Raw genomic sequence first — 18,070 nt, forward strand, 5'->3', positions numbered from 1 at the left:
ATAGAGGTTCTGAGGCTAAGGTTGTTAGTGGGAATTTAGCTCTCAGAATAAATGTCTCTGCCTCTGCTTCTCCTGAGAGCATGAGCTAGAAATGGTCCTCCTTGGGGCAGGAAGAGGAGCAATCAGGCCTTGGCTTCTTTGCTCCTGTTGCACTGGCTGTAGAATTTGGTGAACTCACATCAGGGTCAGATCAAACTGACATATTCTGTACTTGCTTGAATCAAGTCAGCAACTTAAATTATGAACAGAGCCCCAGTGGAATCTAAATTGAAGTTGCACTTACACTTCTCTCTGAAATTTTCTACAAGGCCTCGTTCCACCTCTGCCCTCTCTATTAGCCTGGCAAGCTCGCCTTTCCACGAGTGGTCTGCTTGGTGCACTGATGTAGCAATTTACTGGAATGGTTGTGTTTCTCTGTTGTGTGAGGGCTTATGAACAGATAGCCTAAGGACAGCTGCCTCCCATGATCACAGGAAAATAAACAACATCCTCACCCACGGCAGCCACAATTCTGATAGGCGGAAGATACATGAGGGCATTTCACTCAAGTGCTTATTCCACAGCTGGAGTGTCTGAGTCAGAACCCTTCAAACTATACCCTAAGTGATGGCAGCCAGTTATTCTACCTTTTGACCTCTTCCCATATCAGTTCATCCTCTTCCTTTGACAACTGCAACACTAATAGAACTGCAGGCTCTTGGTGTGCAGGCAATGGAAACTGAGTCAGGATGAGGTTTGTCACAGTGAGGGTCCAGAAGGGGGCCCTACAGTATTCTCATGTTGTTCTGTAGACAAAGAGATCTGCACTGCTTGGAGACTGAGAATCTGCCTTGGTGGAGTCTATTGGAGCTGGATGGTATCTCAGAGATGATGTGGTTATATTACATGACTAGCTGATCTATTTTTCTGTTTTATTACAGCAAAATGCATTTATGGTGGGAAAGTTCTTTCAGAAGGCCAGCGGATCTTAACCAAGAGCTGTTGGGAATGCCAAGTAGGTTCTAATCTCAAGATCCCTTTGCAAGGAGACAGTTGGAAGAATGGTGTGGGCTTTCGCTAGGTTCTTGAATGGGGCATCTTGGCCAGGATGGGTTGATGAGAGGCAGAACCCTCTAGGTGCTGGGATGAGGTGGAACACGGGGTGGGTACAACCTCTATTAGAGTGTGACCAGCCGAGGTCAGCTGAGGATCAGGTAGCCTAGGAAGAAACCGGTAAAGTGAGAGTATTGAGAGGGCAAATTGCCAGCAGCTACTGTGAGGCAGGTGGTTTGGTGGAGCCCAGGAAATGCTTTGCAGTTGGTGTTGGGGGACTTGGTCCCTGATGCCAGATGCAGCAGTGCCCGCTCTGCTCCCAAATGTCATGTTGTGCTGCCAAGTGCCCTGTCTGTTTCTCATACCTTCCTGTGAAATAAAATGTAAATAGTCACGGACCTTGTTCAGTAATCATCCAGCACAGATTCATCAGGCAGATGCTACCTTAACATTCTTTTGGATTTCAGGTGTAGAACAGTGCAGAAAACAATGTTCCTTATTATAGACCTGCAGTGTAGTGAGGGAGAGGACAGGAAAATAAATGTATGATACAATGACACATTCTGTTTGAAATTCTGAAGTAAACTGACAGGATAGAGAGGTTTGGCTTAAGGATTGGTGTTCTGGCAAGGCCTCGGTGAAGACGTAATTTTAGAATAAAATCCTGGGCATGGAGAGGGACTCAAGCATACAGCTGTTTTGTTGGGGAGAATTCCAGAAAGAGGGAAATCAGGCACAGAGGGCTTGTGATAGAAGCTTACGTGGCATGTCCTGGGTAAACAAGGATGCCATGGTGGCTGAGAAGATTGAGCAAGGCGAAGAGCAGTAGGAGATGAAACTGTAGGGGTGGCATGGGGCCAGAATATTTAAAGGCTTTTAAGACAGGGTTTCAAAGGTCCTATTGTTTGACTTTCTTATTTAGGTAAATCCTTATCTCTCATGGCAATTCAATTTGTTCTTTTCTTTATCCCTTATTTTATTCAACAAATATTTATGAGCTTTTACAATCTTCTAGGTGCAATTCAAGTAACTGTGTTAGTATTTCATTAAATGCTTTTGGAGCACCTATTGTGTGCCAGGCACAGTGCCTGATGGAGATTAAAGAGAAGACCTTATGGTTCCTTGAAGGTGCTGATATGCACTGAAGACAGGAGGCGGGGAAATAAGCTGTGGTGCAGGGTGGTGAACCTGAGGCCATTGGTCAGTCCTTTGTACTAAGCAATAGCACTGGTTAGGGCACCTTGACTCAGTGTGAGGGGGCCAAGCAGTGCTTCTTGAGGGTGGTGGTTGGTCTTCACCAGAAATTGTTTCCCTGGTGGAGGAGAGTGAAGGCATATTCCAAACAAAATAAATAGCACTCACAAATGGCCCAAGCCAGAAGCAGGGCTGGTCTTATTTAGGGAACTGCAGTGAATTTAACTTGGTGATGTCTCAGGGTATATGTGAGAGTGAAGAGAGAGAGAGCTATAAAGCTAGTGGGGGTGAAAAGGTTCCTGCGTTGGAGTTGATATTAATGGGAATGAGGGTCCACTGCAGGTGTGTGTGTGTGTGTGTGTGTGTGTGTCTGAGTATGGCTTTGCATTTCAAAGGTCACTGTGATTGAGTTAGTGGGGAGAGAGGAGGACTATGTGAATTTTAGTCATTATAGGCAAGAAATGATGAAGTTCTGGCCTAAGTCGGCAACGATAAAGATGGGAAAGAAATTTGAGAGCTAATTTACAAAATAGAAGAAAAGTAGTTTTGTGTTTCCTTAGGCATGGGAGAGACCACTGCGAGGGAGAGAAAGGGAGAACCAAGTTGAGGTTCAAATTCCTGCATGGTCAATGGGAGCAGCAGGTTCTGTCTTTGGTGGAAATCAGCAGAAACCTTCTCCAGATAAGCAAACTGATGATTTTCTGAGAGGATGTGAGGGTACTTTTCTAATTCCCGCAAAAGACAGAAAAATCAGGTTCAGGAGGGAACAGGGTCTAGGTAGTTTCAGAAGTGCATAAGCAGAGACATTTCCAGAATCAGTTTATCTGCCTTGGCAGGTGACTTTCAGTCATTTCCGCTGTCCTTGAGTACCTGACAGAGGATTCAAGTTCTGGAAGTGGTAATATGATTAATAAAACAGTTGACTCAAACATACAAGTCCTTATTGTTGAGGTGGGGCATTATCTGGCTCCTTTGGGCTCAAATTGGGGAGCTGGTCTCTTGGGATTACCATCCTATTAAACTGCCTGTAGTAGAGACACCATTTCCCAAGAGGAAGCTATGGTAACCACAGAAGGGGATGCTAAATCCTGTGACACCTAAGGGTGATGAATGCTGTCTTCATTTGATCAGGCAGTTGTGCTTATTGGGTCAGAGAGGGTGGAGAACAAATGGGCCTTGTTTTAGACATGTGGAGCTTGACTGTATTTTGCCTATCAGTGGCTACAAAAACATTTTCCCAAAACTTAGGGGCCAAAATCAATACTTTATCCTTCTTTCTTATACATGTGTAGGTTGAATGTACTAGTTGGAATCTCATAGGCTGCTAATGGTAGAATCCTGGGAAGGTTTGACATGGCTGTATGTTCAAGATGGCTTCTTTCTCGCCATGTCTAGCACTCAACTAAGATGAATAGAATGAATGTGTGTGTCCTTGTCTCTCTACGTAGCTGTCTTTCTCTCTTTTGCATCCTCTAGACATGGCTACCCTGGGCCTCCTTACAGCACTGTGCTCTCAGGGGTTTCTCACATGGTGATTAGCCTCCCCTAGCATAAGCCCTCTGAAGTGCAAGTGGAGGCCCCAGTATACCTTGTAACTTCGTCCCCAAAGTTATGTCTATGTGTTCCTTCCCATTCTGTTGGATATTTATGATCAGACCCAGTTAATCACAGAGAAGGATGCTACAAGGATGTGACTTCCAGGAGGCATGATTCACTGTGAGATGGCATCTTTTTAGACCAGCTACATAATAAGAGTTTGTGGTACAACTTTCTTCTTGGAAATGCCATGTACATATCCACTTCACATACCTGGATGAGAATTTAGTAATTCATTAAGTAGCTTATTCTGCAGCTAGACAACTTTAGCAACCAACAAATTCCTTTATTTGAGTGAATATCTACCTCTGCAGATCCTCTACCCACTGTTCTTACTTTTGTCTTCTGAGAAGAGAGCAGGCTACTTACACTTAACGTGAAACTCTGCGGCTGAAAGATACAAGTCTCTTGTCAAATGGACCTGGGTTTAAATTCTGAAATTTTACCTGGTTGTTTGAGAAGTGTTGTTTGCAAATGTAGAGCTGGGTTGGAGAAAGTGTTTTGGTCAGGAGGAGACAGTGAGAGCTTTTCCATTCTTTTGCAAGTTTTCCCTTTCCCTATCTTGCCTGATGAACCATCAGTTAAGAATTCTAGAGGCAGAGCCCCTAGCCCCAGAGGAAGGTGGTTAAGGTCAGCTTCAGTGAGAGCACATTGGCCAACCAGGCTCAGAGGAACACACTTGTGATCCTAGAGGTCTTTGCCTCCCAGAATGAGGCTAAGGCAGGGGACTGCAAGATCTTAGCACGATTCTATTTCAGAATGAAAATTTAGAAAGAAGACTGTGTTGCAGCTCAGAGCGGAGTTCCTGTGTTCACTCAAAGAGAGAGAGAGAGAGAGAGAGAGAGAGAGAGAGAGAGAGAGAGAGATCTTGTCTCTGTCACTTATAGTGAGCTGCCTCACCAGAAATGCTTTTGCTGCCCAGCACTAACTGGGAACAGTTGACCCAAACTTACTGCTTACCCATTGCATTCCTGGTCCTGTACAGCAGGGCTGGAGGCAAGGTGAATTTCTGTGTTGATACTTTATTGTTCATTCTTCAATGGTGGTGAAGCGCAGAGGGGGAGATGTGTAGTCCTGAATGAGAGCGTGAGGAACCAGGCACAAGAAAGTGAATGGGGAAGGCAGGAGAGCAGATCCCAGAACGCGTGTCCATAGAAGCTGTGGTCTCCCGACAAAGCACTGCTGGTTCCGAGGCTCTTCCAGAGATGCTGAATGCACCACATTGCCTGGAAATAGCCCATCTTTGCAAGTGTGTTCACCACGTTATTTCATTTTCCTTTCATCACATCCCTGGAGAAAGGACAAGATGTGTTTTATATGTTGAAGAGAATGAGGCATTTATAGACTAACCAAAGCTTTCAAAGAGACCCTTATAAAAGAGGAGCTTAAATTTAGTTCTTCATAGGAGCCCACGGAGAAGGGCTCTGCCCCGTATCTGATCTCTCTTTGGACAGACTCTGTCCCAGGAATTAATCTCCTCAGACTCCCCCACCACCTTTACCGTCCGTCCTGTCCTCCCTCTTGGCTGCCATTGGGAATGCCAGACAATGCTTGGATTCAGAGGGTTTACCGGGCATTTCAGTGTGGCTTTGCATCAGTAGCCACTGGTTTCAGGGGTCCCTTAGTTTGTGGAGGGAGCCATGATGGTGTGGCAGAGGGTGCAAAGACCTGTCAATGAATAAGGAGGCTCCCTGGCTGGGAGTGGGGGACCAGGTAGGCTGATCCCTAACCCAGGCTGCACACATCACACACGGAAGGGTCCAGAGGATTAAATGAGACTGTATGTGAAGAGCTCAGCACCTGCTTGAATGCTGCTCCTAACTGTGAACTGTTCTTCACTGTTTCCTTGGCCCACGCATGTTTTCTGTGACCTCAGAGCCGAACTCACGTTCTCTGTAAACTGTCCCACTCCTAGGGGAGAAAAGGGGATTTAGATTCTAAATCCCTTGCTTCTGTCTTCTGTATCAGGGAGAGCTGGGATGATTAAAAGCAATTTTTTCCTGCCATAGCCTTGGCACCAGACATAGATCTGTCATTTATAAGCAGCAGCCCTTTTGTGGTTTTGAGCAGAAGCAGTGGATGACTTTGGTAAGGTCATCACTGTGACTCTGTTATCTTGAGAGAATCCACACAGACACATATGAGACCTCAGAAGACGTGAGCACGGATTTAAAGGCCAGCTTATCTGAATTGTGCTGGCACATTGTAGGTGCTCCGCACCCCTCAGGTCATCTTGTAGGGCTTTTGTTTGGCTTGTACAGTTTACAGGTCATTCTCTTTGCACAAGTGATCATTCTCCTTCTTTTCGAAGTCATTAGTTTTTATTTAGTGTCTTTCTGCAATTATTTGTGAAATAATGACTTTGTGCACAGATAGAGTCTATTGACAAACAACATTTAAACTTTCTAAGCATTTACTATTTCTTAGGTAACATTTAAATCATGCGAAACATGCTATCACATTTAACCCTCGTAGTAGCTCTCTGAGGTGGGTCCAGTGCAGAGGGCAATTGAGGTGCAGAAAAACAGGGCTGTGTGACTGGTGAACCAGCTCACTGGGGTCAGAACTCTTGTGGTCTGGCTCTCTGACCTCCTTTCTTAGTCTCTCTGCTGCCATTCCTGGGGCTGATGGACTTATTCAGACTCATCTCCAGACTCAACTTCAGGCTCATCTATGAAGCTTAGAGAGGCGGATTCTGAAGAATTGAGTGACCACTTCTCACTCTGTGTGAGACAGGTCAGGGTAGGACCCAGTGACTCCCTTGATCAAAACAGCACCTACCACCTACCGGTGGCCATGGGAGAGCTTTAGTGCATATTTAATGTGTGTGATCAGCAGGGAGGGAGGATGACAAGTATAGGGTGAGAGGTCTGCTGGGCTCTCCAGGTGGCCTTTCTGAGATCTAAGCCCTAATGTCATATGACACCTGCTTTATGTAATGGAATCACTTCTTTCTTTTGTGCCTAAAATGGTGCTCTGAAAGTACCATCTATGAATGAATAGCATAAATGTTTACTGACATAATTTATGTGCTCTGTGTTTCTGAAAAAGATCCCAAGTTGACAGAAGCCTGCCTGGAGATCATTGCATTCCTATTGTAGGGGATTAGTTTAAAGCCTCATTCACACCAATTAAACAGTGAAAAAAACTTTCATTTCAAAGTTTCTGGCATTTCCAGGAGTTAATATATTATTTTTGAATAAAAAACTCAAGAGGAATAAACTTTTTTAGAAATCTTATTTTGTCCAGTTATTCCTTTTCTAAATTTTTTTTAAATTTGAGATGTTAGCTTTATATGTTATTAGAAATATAGCAATGAGTTGAGGACTTGAAATTGCTTATTTTGATGGTAGATAACATAGAGACAGTCACTCTAAGTAAAAATATAAAAGAATTACGTTTTTCCACTAACACAGAACTCACTATAGAGGTCAGGCAGTAGCATACCATAATCAGGAGGCTGTAACAATATTAATTATGAACAATTTCATACAGGAGAGAGTGCATGAAATAAAGTTAGTAAAGGTTCATGTCTGTTCTGTAGCTGGACTGGATGTTGTTAAGGGCACATATGGAGCAATAATCACAATTCGTGTTATTCTGAAATTCAAGCTACGGTTTCATCTGCTTAAGAACTTGGAGTTATCACCTTGCTCACTGTATATTAGAATTTTTGACAGCAGGCTCATTTTATAAAAAGAAAAACTTTCATGGGTGATTTAAAAAAAATCAAAGTCTACTGTAGTATGTTTAGTGTTGTTTTGATTCATAAGACAAGTGTATACTTAAGTTATAAAGTTTGGAATTTAGAGATAAAACCTCTAAGGTAGAGAAAGGAAATTACTCCAAAATCTTACCACCTAGAGATAATCTCATTTATAGGTTCCATCTTTGATGGAACCTTGGCAACCTTTGTTTGGTCCTCCCGGAAGAAGACTTGACCTGAGGCTCCCCACAAGTGATTTATTAATACAGTTCTCCCAGGGAAATCCAGGCAGACTGTGTGGATGACCGGATGGGAGAGGGAAACTGAGCAAAGTTGGACTTTCTGGTGGAAGGAGAGATATAGCCTGACTCCCCCACCATGTCTGGAATGTTACTTATGGCCCAGAGAGTGTCCTTCCTCTGTGTGAGGCACATTCTATGCCGTTCAGTCAGGGGCTCTGGGCTAAGGAAATGGGGTTGCAGGACATCTAGGTAACTTCCAGCTCCTGGACACAGTGATTCCAGGGCCCAGGGGTGATGCTGTGAGGAAGACAAGGTGACCCCTTGGTAGCCAAAGGTCTGGACCTTAAGTGTTGGCACGTAGCACAAATAAAAAGGATTCAGCAGTGTCCACCTCCCATACTTACGCCAGGACCTAGTGGACCAGAATAAATGTATTAATATGAGCAGATGGGAGTAGAGCAAATAATGAGAAGCCATTCAGCAATTTGCATACAATTTAGTTCATCCTCCTTATAGTATGCTATCAGCTTTCACTGACTTGTGATCATCGGTTTGATTCTCTGTGGGGGAAACTGAGGCACAGCAGAGCAGGACATGAAAATCCAGCCTTGTGCTAACTGTTGAGGTTTGGTGCTGCCCGTGTGACCGGGAGAGAGAAGTGAGGGTGGAATCTAGTAAGAAGTGGGGCTATGGAGTAGCAAGAGCAATTTTCAGGACTTAGAGCCAATCCTAGGATAGAATCAGGAGAAAAGTAAGAGGCTCTGGAAATGAGGAGCAAAGGAGAAGAAAAAAAAATACATCAAAGAATGCTGGGTACTGGTCCATGTGGGTGGGAAATTATAAGAACAGAGAGGGAGCCGTACTGCAAACAAGGTATCTAAAGGGTGAGTCGTTGGAAATTTACATTCCACACTGAAGGTTATGTTTTTCATGTGTGAGAACCTGTGTACTGACATAATGGGAGTTCTTGTCCAGCTGGAGATCCGTGAGTGTTTCTGGGCTGGTATGACCGTGTCTCTTGCAAAGTGAATACTCTGTCACCACGCCACCGCCCTTCCAACGCTGTCTACTCTGTCCTGTTCTCCCACTGAGTCAGGAGCTTTGGCTTTCCAGGAGACTCCTTTTCTGAATCCATTTCTTGGTTGTCTTACAACCTAAGAATGGGAGAGAAAAACTAAATGTGTTAGGTCCAGTAGGGGCCTCTTCAGCCTTCTTAAGGAGTGCAAATAATGGGCTCATTTAAACCTTTTTATATAAAACTGAGTACAGATTCTAGTAAGGCCCACAAAGAGGACCTCAGATGAAGTGAGGTTGTGAGGATTTAGCTGCTGTTATGGTTTGATAACTAGTGGTCAACTTAACACCAGCTGGATTACATCAGCATGCATTGAGAGAAGATGCTCCACCTGAGGGTTGCCAGGATAAATAGGTGAGAAGAAGAGAGGGATTGAGGCATTATGGAGGCATTGTTGGTTCTCCTATGAGTTGCTGTCTGAGCTGTTGGTTCTCCTGGAGAAGCTTTGGTCTTCACATCAAGCATTGCTTCCTGGCTCCTGAGGGAAGACATGTGCTGCCTGGTCTCCAGGATGAACTCGTCACGCTGCTTCCTGGCACGTTCCCAACTGTGCTTGTTGTTGGAGGAGTTCGGGGCCTCCGTGTCACTGAGGACAGCTGTGGTGCCTTTCAGGACAGCCCCGGTCTTTGTTGTGAGTGTGACTTCTCGGCTCCAGTGTAGAACCCTCATCCCACTAGCACAGCTCCTTCATCCTGCTGGCATAGACTTTCTGGCTTCCACCGCTGACCCTTGGGTCTTCCCAGCACGAATCCGTAAAAGAGACTGGCATGAGTCCTTCTTGTGGGCTCTGGACTTCCAGTTGGACCCCTGAAAGCATTGTCCTGAGCTCTGGGTTTTTATCTGGACTCATGTGGGACATTGCCGGGTTTAGACTCTTGACTAAATAATCTATGTCGTTGGTGCTGCAGATAGATTTCCTGCATTCTCCTGTGTTAACTTCCGGTGACCATTATAAAAATATTATAAACTCCATGTCCTGATCTGAATTGTTCTCTGTGTACAACCCCTGACTACAACAGCTGCCAAATATTTAATATTTCTTTTTTTTTTTTTTTTTTTTTTGGTCTTTTTCATTTTTATCGGTACCAGGGATCGAACTCATGACTGCCTGCTTTCAAGGCAGGTACTTATGCTGCTGAGCTAAATCCCCAGCCCCAGAATATTTAATATTTCATGTAAGCGATTTTATTTATATGTGAGGAAACCTAGCACACATCTACCTGACCCTCTTTTATCTCCTTTACAACTGGATACCGTGGCTCCTGTCTGTATCCTCTGCCAGTGAGGTCTGTTTGTTCCTTTTCCTTTATTCAGGTTTCTGTACCTGTGGCATCTCCGCAGTTTCTTCCCATCTGGGTAGAATTAATTACTCTCCCATCATACCATCTAATTATTAGAGCACATCATTTTCGGACTTGCCAGGCTATATTATGGTGTATAGTTTAAGAAGCTTTTGTCTCTCCCACTCAGACCGTGAGCTTTTTAAGAACAAAGAGGAGGAGGCCAAGTGTGGTAGCGCACACCTATCATCCCAGCACTGGGAACCCTGAGGCAGCAGGATTGCCACAGGTCCCAGGCTAGCCTGAGCTGCATAGTGACTTTGAGGGCAGCCTGAACTACATAGCCAGACTCTGTCTCAAAAACACCAAAAATAAAAAATAACCCAGGAAGACATTTTTTTCCTCTTTGAGATTGCAATGCCTGGTACTCAGCAGAGTGCTGGAACTGGTGCACATTAAAAGTGACACAAAGCTCTCGGACTCTGTTTTCACTAAGGTCATCATGCTGATAGCTCAGAATCTACCATGGTTAGGATATCAACAGCAGAAATCAGTAAGCCTCACAAAGGAAGCCTCCCCTTATCAGGTCAGTTGTTAAAATTTATCAGCTAACACTGTCAGCATCCTTTACTACAGAAGATACTAAGAAACATGGAATTGGGCTTAGCTGACATAGAAAAGGGAGTTTGCCTTTTTTCCAGGAGTCTCACCATTTAATTTGCAATGCTATTAGTGGAATCACTGGGAGTGCTGAGACTTATTGCAGGTTGTTATCGCTGCACGCTATTAACAGTGAGTATTGTTAATTGGTACCATTGACTAACCACGTGAACATCTTTTTTGTTTTCCTGATATCTGACCTCCAGGGTGGAGTTTTAGTAAAAATTACAGAAATGTGTCCTCCTTTAAACTGCTCAGAGAAGGACCACATTCTTCCGGAGAATCAGTGCTGCAGAGTTTGTTGAGGTAAATGGGCTTGGTGGGGTATGGAGGGCTGTGTTTGGAATAGGACTGTGGTGGCCTTTGTGTGTGTGTGTGTGTGTGTGTGTGTGTGTGTGTGTGTGTGTGTGTGTGTGTGTGTTTAATGAATAGTATGATGGGTAAAAAGCACACACTCCAGGCTCTGCTCTGTTGCTTAGAAATTTCTATTTCTTGTTTATTTTTCTCATAGTCTCTACATTTGCAAAATGAGGACAATGCCTGCTTCCTAAGAGTGCTGTGAATCTTAAACAGGATAATGCATAAGCACCTAGCCTAATGCCCAGCATATGATAAGTGTCCAATAAATAATTGTGGCTACAATAATGCTAATGATGGTTCCTATAATAATAACCATCCCCATCATTATTCCATTTTCCTCATGAGTTGGTTGAGGAGTATTCTTTTCAGCCTGGTTCGTGGACCAGTTCCCAAGTCTCATAGAAAATATAACAATTGATTTATGTGCACTTTTTTTTTTTTTTACTTCTTCGAATGAAAACAGACTGAAATGAGTAACAAAGTTTGCTAATTAATTCTTAGGTATAAATTGTTTTGCTCCTTCTTCCTGGATTTCCCTTTTCCCCAAAAAAAAATTCTTATTTATTCAGCTCACATATTTTTTTCTCTCTCTGAAATTCTTACCTGGGCAGATTAGATGCATAAGGAGAACCTAGAATTTATTCAGAGTTCTAAAATTGAGTCCATTGAAACTGATAGCTGTCATTGTAAAAACAATGTCTACTCCCACTACTTCACTTTATCAAATCTCTAGTTAGTTCTGTGTCGCCAGAATTTCCACCCTTCTAAAGTTAAGAAGGACCGAAAAACCTTATGGTTTGTTTCAGGTAACTTCATCTTTTCCACTTTTCTGTGTTTTCTGTAGCATAAGAATTGGTAAAGGTGGTCATGTTAGCTTTTGTAGACCAGCAGATTTCTATTACAGCTAGTAAATTCTATGCCATGCAGGAAAGCAGCATAGATCATAGGTATACGAAGAGCTGTGTCTGTGTGTCAGTAAAATTTTATTTACCAAAATAAGTGGTAGCTCCTAACCTGCTGACCACTCCCCTTGCATATTTTGATATATAAAAATGTTTTGTTTTTCATCATGGTGTGTTTTTATTTCAGACTGTGACTTCTGTCTGTGGTTGGTCATGAGAGATCTATGTTTTAGTAAAATTCCTAGGAAATTGCGGTACCCTAAGAATCAGGGATATACCAACCATGGCATTGGAGTTTGCCCTAATGTATCTGCTTTTATGACTACAAGTGTATTTCGAGCTTGGACACTTTGGCAATACTTAAACATTGAGTGGAATTTTCAGAGGGATGAAACTATTTTTAACCAATAAGGGTATCAGGTGGGCCATATCATTTAATGCAAAATCCGTCATTTGCTCGTTGTTGAGGTGCCAAGTGGGACTCAGCTTATGCCAATCCCTTCTGATTTATGGCTTCATTAGAGCAGGATCATTGATTAGGCCACAGAAATTCAAGAGGAAGTCATTGTTCTAACCCAGGTGTTTGTTCTAGTACTTGTCATGCCCTTCTTTATCAGTAGAGATGCTGAGAGATGTCACACCTCACTGGAAGGCAGACTCCCATTCCTAGTAACTCTAGGGCTTTTACCAAACCTGACTCAACTACAGGAAAGTGATAGCAAGGAGTGAGGCTCTTCAAACTTGATCTAGGCTATTTGCGAAACTCGGGATTTTTTCTTCTCCTTCTTCATGTGTGTTTTCTTCCACCTCTTCCAGCAAATCCTTTTTTTTGGAAGCTGTTGGTTTTCTCTGGAGATTCATGAGGATAAGTGAGTTTCTGCTGTCCTCTCTGACAACTCCACATTTTGACAGGAACTGAAATGTGTCTTTTTGGAAAAATACGGCAGAGAAGAATTTCTTGTGGAAAGTCGGATGAATTAAAACTTTCAGGACTATGAGTTTTCTTTTGTTTCTCTCCCATCTCAGAATCCACTGGAATGAAGAATTATTTTTCACTAAGGTCCTCATTAGAAAAGTTTACCCTGGTTACTTCCTTCTTCCTTGTTGACCATAGCAGAGAAGGTACCCAAGCTCCCTGTGCACTTCTGTGTGTGCATCAGCACTCAGAAAATGAGAGGTATATTCATGTGGGCAGTCAGCATCTCTTTTATGTCAACCCTACCATTTCAATAACAACAAAACATCAATCCAGAGAAGTTCAAAGTACTGTTGTCCTCAACTGTGTGTGCAATGAACTTCAATTCATTTCCTTCCATTCCAATTTATCTTCTAAGAACTTCTCTAAGGTAACATAGCAGACTCTGTCACATAATGGTTTCTGTGAGAAATCTTTTGTCCCTCTGGTTCCTATTGGCCTCTTCCCTTTTCATTCACATTCATGTTTTCTGAGTGGGTTCTTGCAGAGAACAAGGGGCCGAACAGTTACTGTTCTGCTAAGATTTGCAAAGCCCAGGGACTTCTTTCAGGATAAATTATTCAGCTTTTCTTGCCCCTCATCCTTCCCCCCTATCTAAAACAGTAAGTAAGGGAAAGGTGAGAAACACCTGATTTCTATGTAAAGCAATTTTGACCCTGTGCATGGAGAGGCTGTGTCATTGGCTGGCACTATCCATGGATTGGCAGGCGGCAAGTGAAGAGAGAGGCAGGAGTTGGAAGAGATCAAGTACATATTTCGGGGTAAACGCTGGGATGTGCTGTGCTGTGGCCATGTGACTTCTGCCACCCTCGCTTCAGTGATACCAGAAACCAGAGTGTCCCTGGCCCTTTCAGAACTCACACAGAAGACCTTACAATTGACATTAAACCCCCCTGTATCTATTAATTAGTTTGAAAGAGATTATCCTTTGAGAATATCATTCCTCAGAAGTCTAAGTTAAAAAACATTTTGAGGAGAATAACTTTTTAATTTTATTATTTAGGTAATTTTTATTGAGTAACATGTGTATGTTCACAGAGTTTTCCAGGGTTTATTCTCATTACAGCTCTGTTGAGTCGCCTCACCTGAGTGGTTTATTTCTCTGTCCCCAAGTGGCTGATGTCATAAGGCTGAAAAATCAACATCCCATTTAATGATTATATTTATAAATTTGTTTTTTAAATGCAGGAGACATGTAAGTGATGGAAATGTCTTCCTGTCAGAGAGAACATCTTTGTGGCTGTGTTTGTGGTCCTGGGGACTAAATGTGGGTCTTCACGTACCCTTGGCAAGTGTTGGGTCACTGAGTTACACTCTTGGTCCTTTGTGTCCTTGTCATGTCAGTGACTTAGATGGGATTTTAATTGAGTCTATATATTTTGTATATGAAGTATTGTTCTAATCCCATTTTGCTCAGCTGTAACTAGTTTCCTCAGGTTATAACTTATTTGTTGTATTATGCAGGCAATTTTTAAATGAGTAACATGTACATGTTTATGTAGTTACTTCCCCCTTCCCACTGACTAATCAAGATGAACAGTGCAGACTGTGGTTTTACATTAACCATTTTCTTAGTGGGAGTTAAATCTGAGGGCTTTGTGTTATAAGAACTGGTATGAAGACCAGAGCCTCAGAGACGTTCACTCTGCAAGTTTTGCAAATGCTGTGACAAATTCATCTTTTTTTTTTTTTTTTGACATAGATGAAGGCAACCAGCAGATACTTACATTCACAAGGCTTTTGGTGCAGCTAGAATGCCCAGGGAGAGAACTGCAGAGCAGTGTCGGCTGGCACAGGCAGAGGGCGGAAAGGCTGGACACTGGTGGAAGAGACCACTTAGCTACTGCTGGGCTCGGTTCTCAGTCACTGGCAGTAGGATGTACAGTAGCCCTCAGCATGGCTGCAGCTTCCCCTGATGTCTCAGCACACTTTGTGCTGGCAGCATGAGATTTGTTTACTCCCTCATTACCTTGAGGTAACAGCCATAGCTGGAGCCTGCCCACTTTTAGGGTGAGGCCATTAGGTGGAGAAGAGGTGAGAGTACTGGAGTGACATCTCTGCTGCTTCCTGGAAAGAAGCAGGAAAGGCCTGAATTAGACCCAACAGATAAAAAGATTGCTCATGAATTTCTGGCCCTCTCAGTTAAAGGTTGGAAAGGAAAACAACAAAATCAAAGCTGAGGACATTGATCATGCATCTCGATACTGCTCCGGGAAAACACACCAATCATGTGGCTCATTCCAAAATTTTCTGACATACTTCTCATGGTTTTGTTCCCTCCACCACCAGCTCTAATTGCATTTTCAGAGTCACTGATGACTTTGGAGGATTTTGCTGCATGTTTATGACTTCCAGTGTTGGAGAAAAATGCTGTTTCCAACATCTGTTCCAAATGTGCTTATCTGTAATTTTAATTCATGCTCACTTGTCTTGTCATCTGGCCTGAACTTAGTTGGGATTATTTGTACTATTTGAGATTTTATGCCCTTCCATTAAATCCTCCCACAATCTTAGCATCCCACAATGCCCCTCTCCAGGTCTTCCCTATCATTTTAGGTGAATTTATAATTGAAATGGTTCTAGAGAGGATTTCAGGGTATTTGAGGTGAACAGAGACCTGGGAAAGTGACACTTAATGAGAATGTAAGCTGGTGTGATAGTAGAGGGCCTGGCAGTGTATAGACAGGTCAGGTCCTCTGCATATTGAAAGATGGGGTGGGATCTGATCAAAACCCCTGAAGCATGAGCTAAAGTGGCTTGGGAAAACAGTGCCTGTGCTGAAGCTGGGAGCAGAGGGCATCTGAAGGAGAGGCTGGGCTCAGGGAACACAGCAGTTCAGTGACCCAAAAGTGCCTTAATGGACTTGTGTCTGGGAAGTGCCCAGAATGAAGCACGTAGTTCCAGAAAGACCTAAATCTAAACTAGGCTGTCCTTCCAGCTAAGAGCTCAGGTGCCTCCAGCATATGTATGTTAGGTGTGGAATGCATAATGGAATTAAGTTCTCAAAAAGAATGTTTGAGCTGTATCCTCCCTGACCAATCCAGGGGAAGAGAATGTCCATGTAGGTAAAGTGCCTGACCTGCTGGTCACACTGTGCACAGGAGACTGAGGGCAGGGAATGGTAGATATCTGGAGTTGACTTGAACTATCTCTGCGCTGTTCAGTCTTCCTAGGAGAAGTAGCCTGTGCATTCTTCATTGGGAAAGAAGTCACAGGAGTAAATCCTGCATGTACATGCCCACCATTGGCTGCAGAATGCAAAGATGAGCCAAAATAAATGTATACCTTTTCCATAGTTATACAGTGTGAAGAGGGTCCTGAAGAGCAGCAGTGTGGGATTCTTCGTTGTTATAGGCAGGGCTGGATATATGTACATTTTGTCCATGAATTTAAAGAAATCAATTAGTTTAAATAGGTTTATTAGTATTTGTAAAAGGACTCTAAATACAGGACCAGTAAGAGGGAGAAAAAAGTTTAAGCTGTTCCCAACCAGTGAAGAAAAAAAAAATAATGTGACTCCTAATGTCTGTGCTTCTTCATTAATTTCCTTGAACCTGTCTCCGCCATTTGATGCTCCATGTGTTTTGAATGCCTGTTCCTTCATGTCTTCTCTTCAAGTCCTGGAAGGGCCCTTCTCTGTGACACATTCCTGGGGCTCAGTGCCCCGTTCACCATAATACCCCGCTGTAATTCAGAGCACATGCGATTTATGTAAGGTGGGTGAGGACCTGTCTGCCATGAAATTCTGGGCACATGACGAGTAATTCATAAGCTTTTTTTGACTGACTGAAGGCACTTCTGCCAGGAACTAAAACCAAGCAAGTGTTCTGAGTAAAATGAAAAGCAGTGTCTTTCATCAGTGTGTGTTTCTTTTCCTAAGCACCTGCTCATTTGAAACGATTTGAGTATGAACTCTTATCTGGGTCTTACTCATCTTGATATCTGCTGTGGGTGCTGTTCTGACATATGACAAGTTAGTTTACTTTGTACCTTGAAATTCCAAACAATAAATGATAATAGAGTGTTCTCTGCAGAAAGAAATGTTTGTTTCTTTGGAAAGATTTGAGCACGCATGGAGTAGAAAATGCTGATGACTGGTGGAGATCTGTCTTATCAGGCCAGGTTCAGCATCCCCTGATGAAAGCCAGGACTGGATGGACTTGTGAGGTGGGAGAGGCTGGGAATTATATTTGCTTTTTAATCTATATTTTACTTGTCACCTACTCATTGAATAATCATAGACAAGGGAGTCAACCTCTTTGAGACTCAAGGTATACATCTTTAAAATACTCTCAATTCTAACTTGAAAAGACTCTGAGGATTTAGTTATGAAATCAACAAATATTAAATGTGTATAACTTGCTAAATATTGTCTTAAGCACAAGAAGAACAGATTTATGTGGTCCTTTCCCTCACAGAGCTGAACTTCTAGTGGGCAGACAGGCATCCATCCATAAATACAAAAATAAATTAGTTAGTGATCATGATAACTTCTGTAAACAAGGAGGTTAGGCTCCCATGAGAGGGAACAACGGGCTTCATTTAGACTCAAGAAACAAGAAAGTCTTCCTTACAGAAAGTGTGTGCTTGTGTGTGTGTGTGTGGTTTTTGTTATTGTTCCTTTTAAAAATATTTGCCAGCATTATTAAGGTATAATTGACAAAAATTTTATATATTTATGGTTATCACATGGATGTATACATTGTAAAACTATTAAATCAGTCTAATTAACATATCAATCACCTCACACAGGTGTGTGTGTGTGTGTGTGTGTGTGTGTGTGTGTTGAGAACATTTAGATCTGCTGTTCTGCACTGGCAATCTGCCTGTCATTTATTTAACACATTGTCATTAGCTATAGTCCTCATGTGCTAAGGTAGATCTCCAGAACTTTTGCATTCTGCTCTAGTGAAGCCTGTACACTTTGACCAGTATTGCACCATACACCCTTGCCTAAGAGTTATTTTAGCAGATATGCATCTTAACTTGCTGAGTTGGTGGAACAAATTTGCAAAGACTTGGAATCAGAAAATAGACTGCTGTGCTA

The 18,070-nt window shown here is 42.8% G+C and overlaps 1 pseudogene; it reads left to right on the forward strand.

Annotated features, from left to right (window-relative positions):
* Positions 1-18,070, forward strand: part of LOC100728572 (protein kinase C-binding protein NELL1-like) — a 609,835-nt pseudogene that overhangs the window by 222,955 nt on the left and 368,810 nt on the right.

This window comes from Cavia porcellus, unplaced genomic scaffold (assembly GCF_034190915.1).
Source record: "Cavia porcellus strain 051 isolate PalLab524CR breed Dunkin Hartley unplaced genomic scaffold, mCavPor4.1 scaffold_9, whole genome shotgun sequence".
Taxonomy (NCBI): domain Eukaryota; kingdom Metazoa; phylum Chordata; class Mammalia; order Rodentia; family Caviidae; genus Cavia; species Cavia porcellus.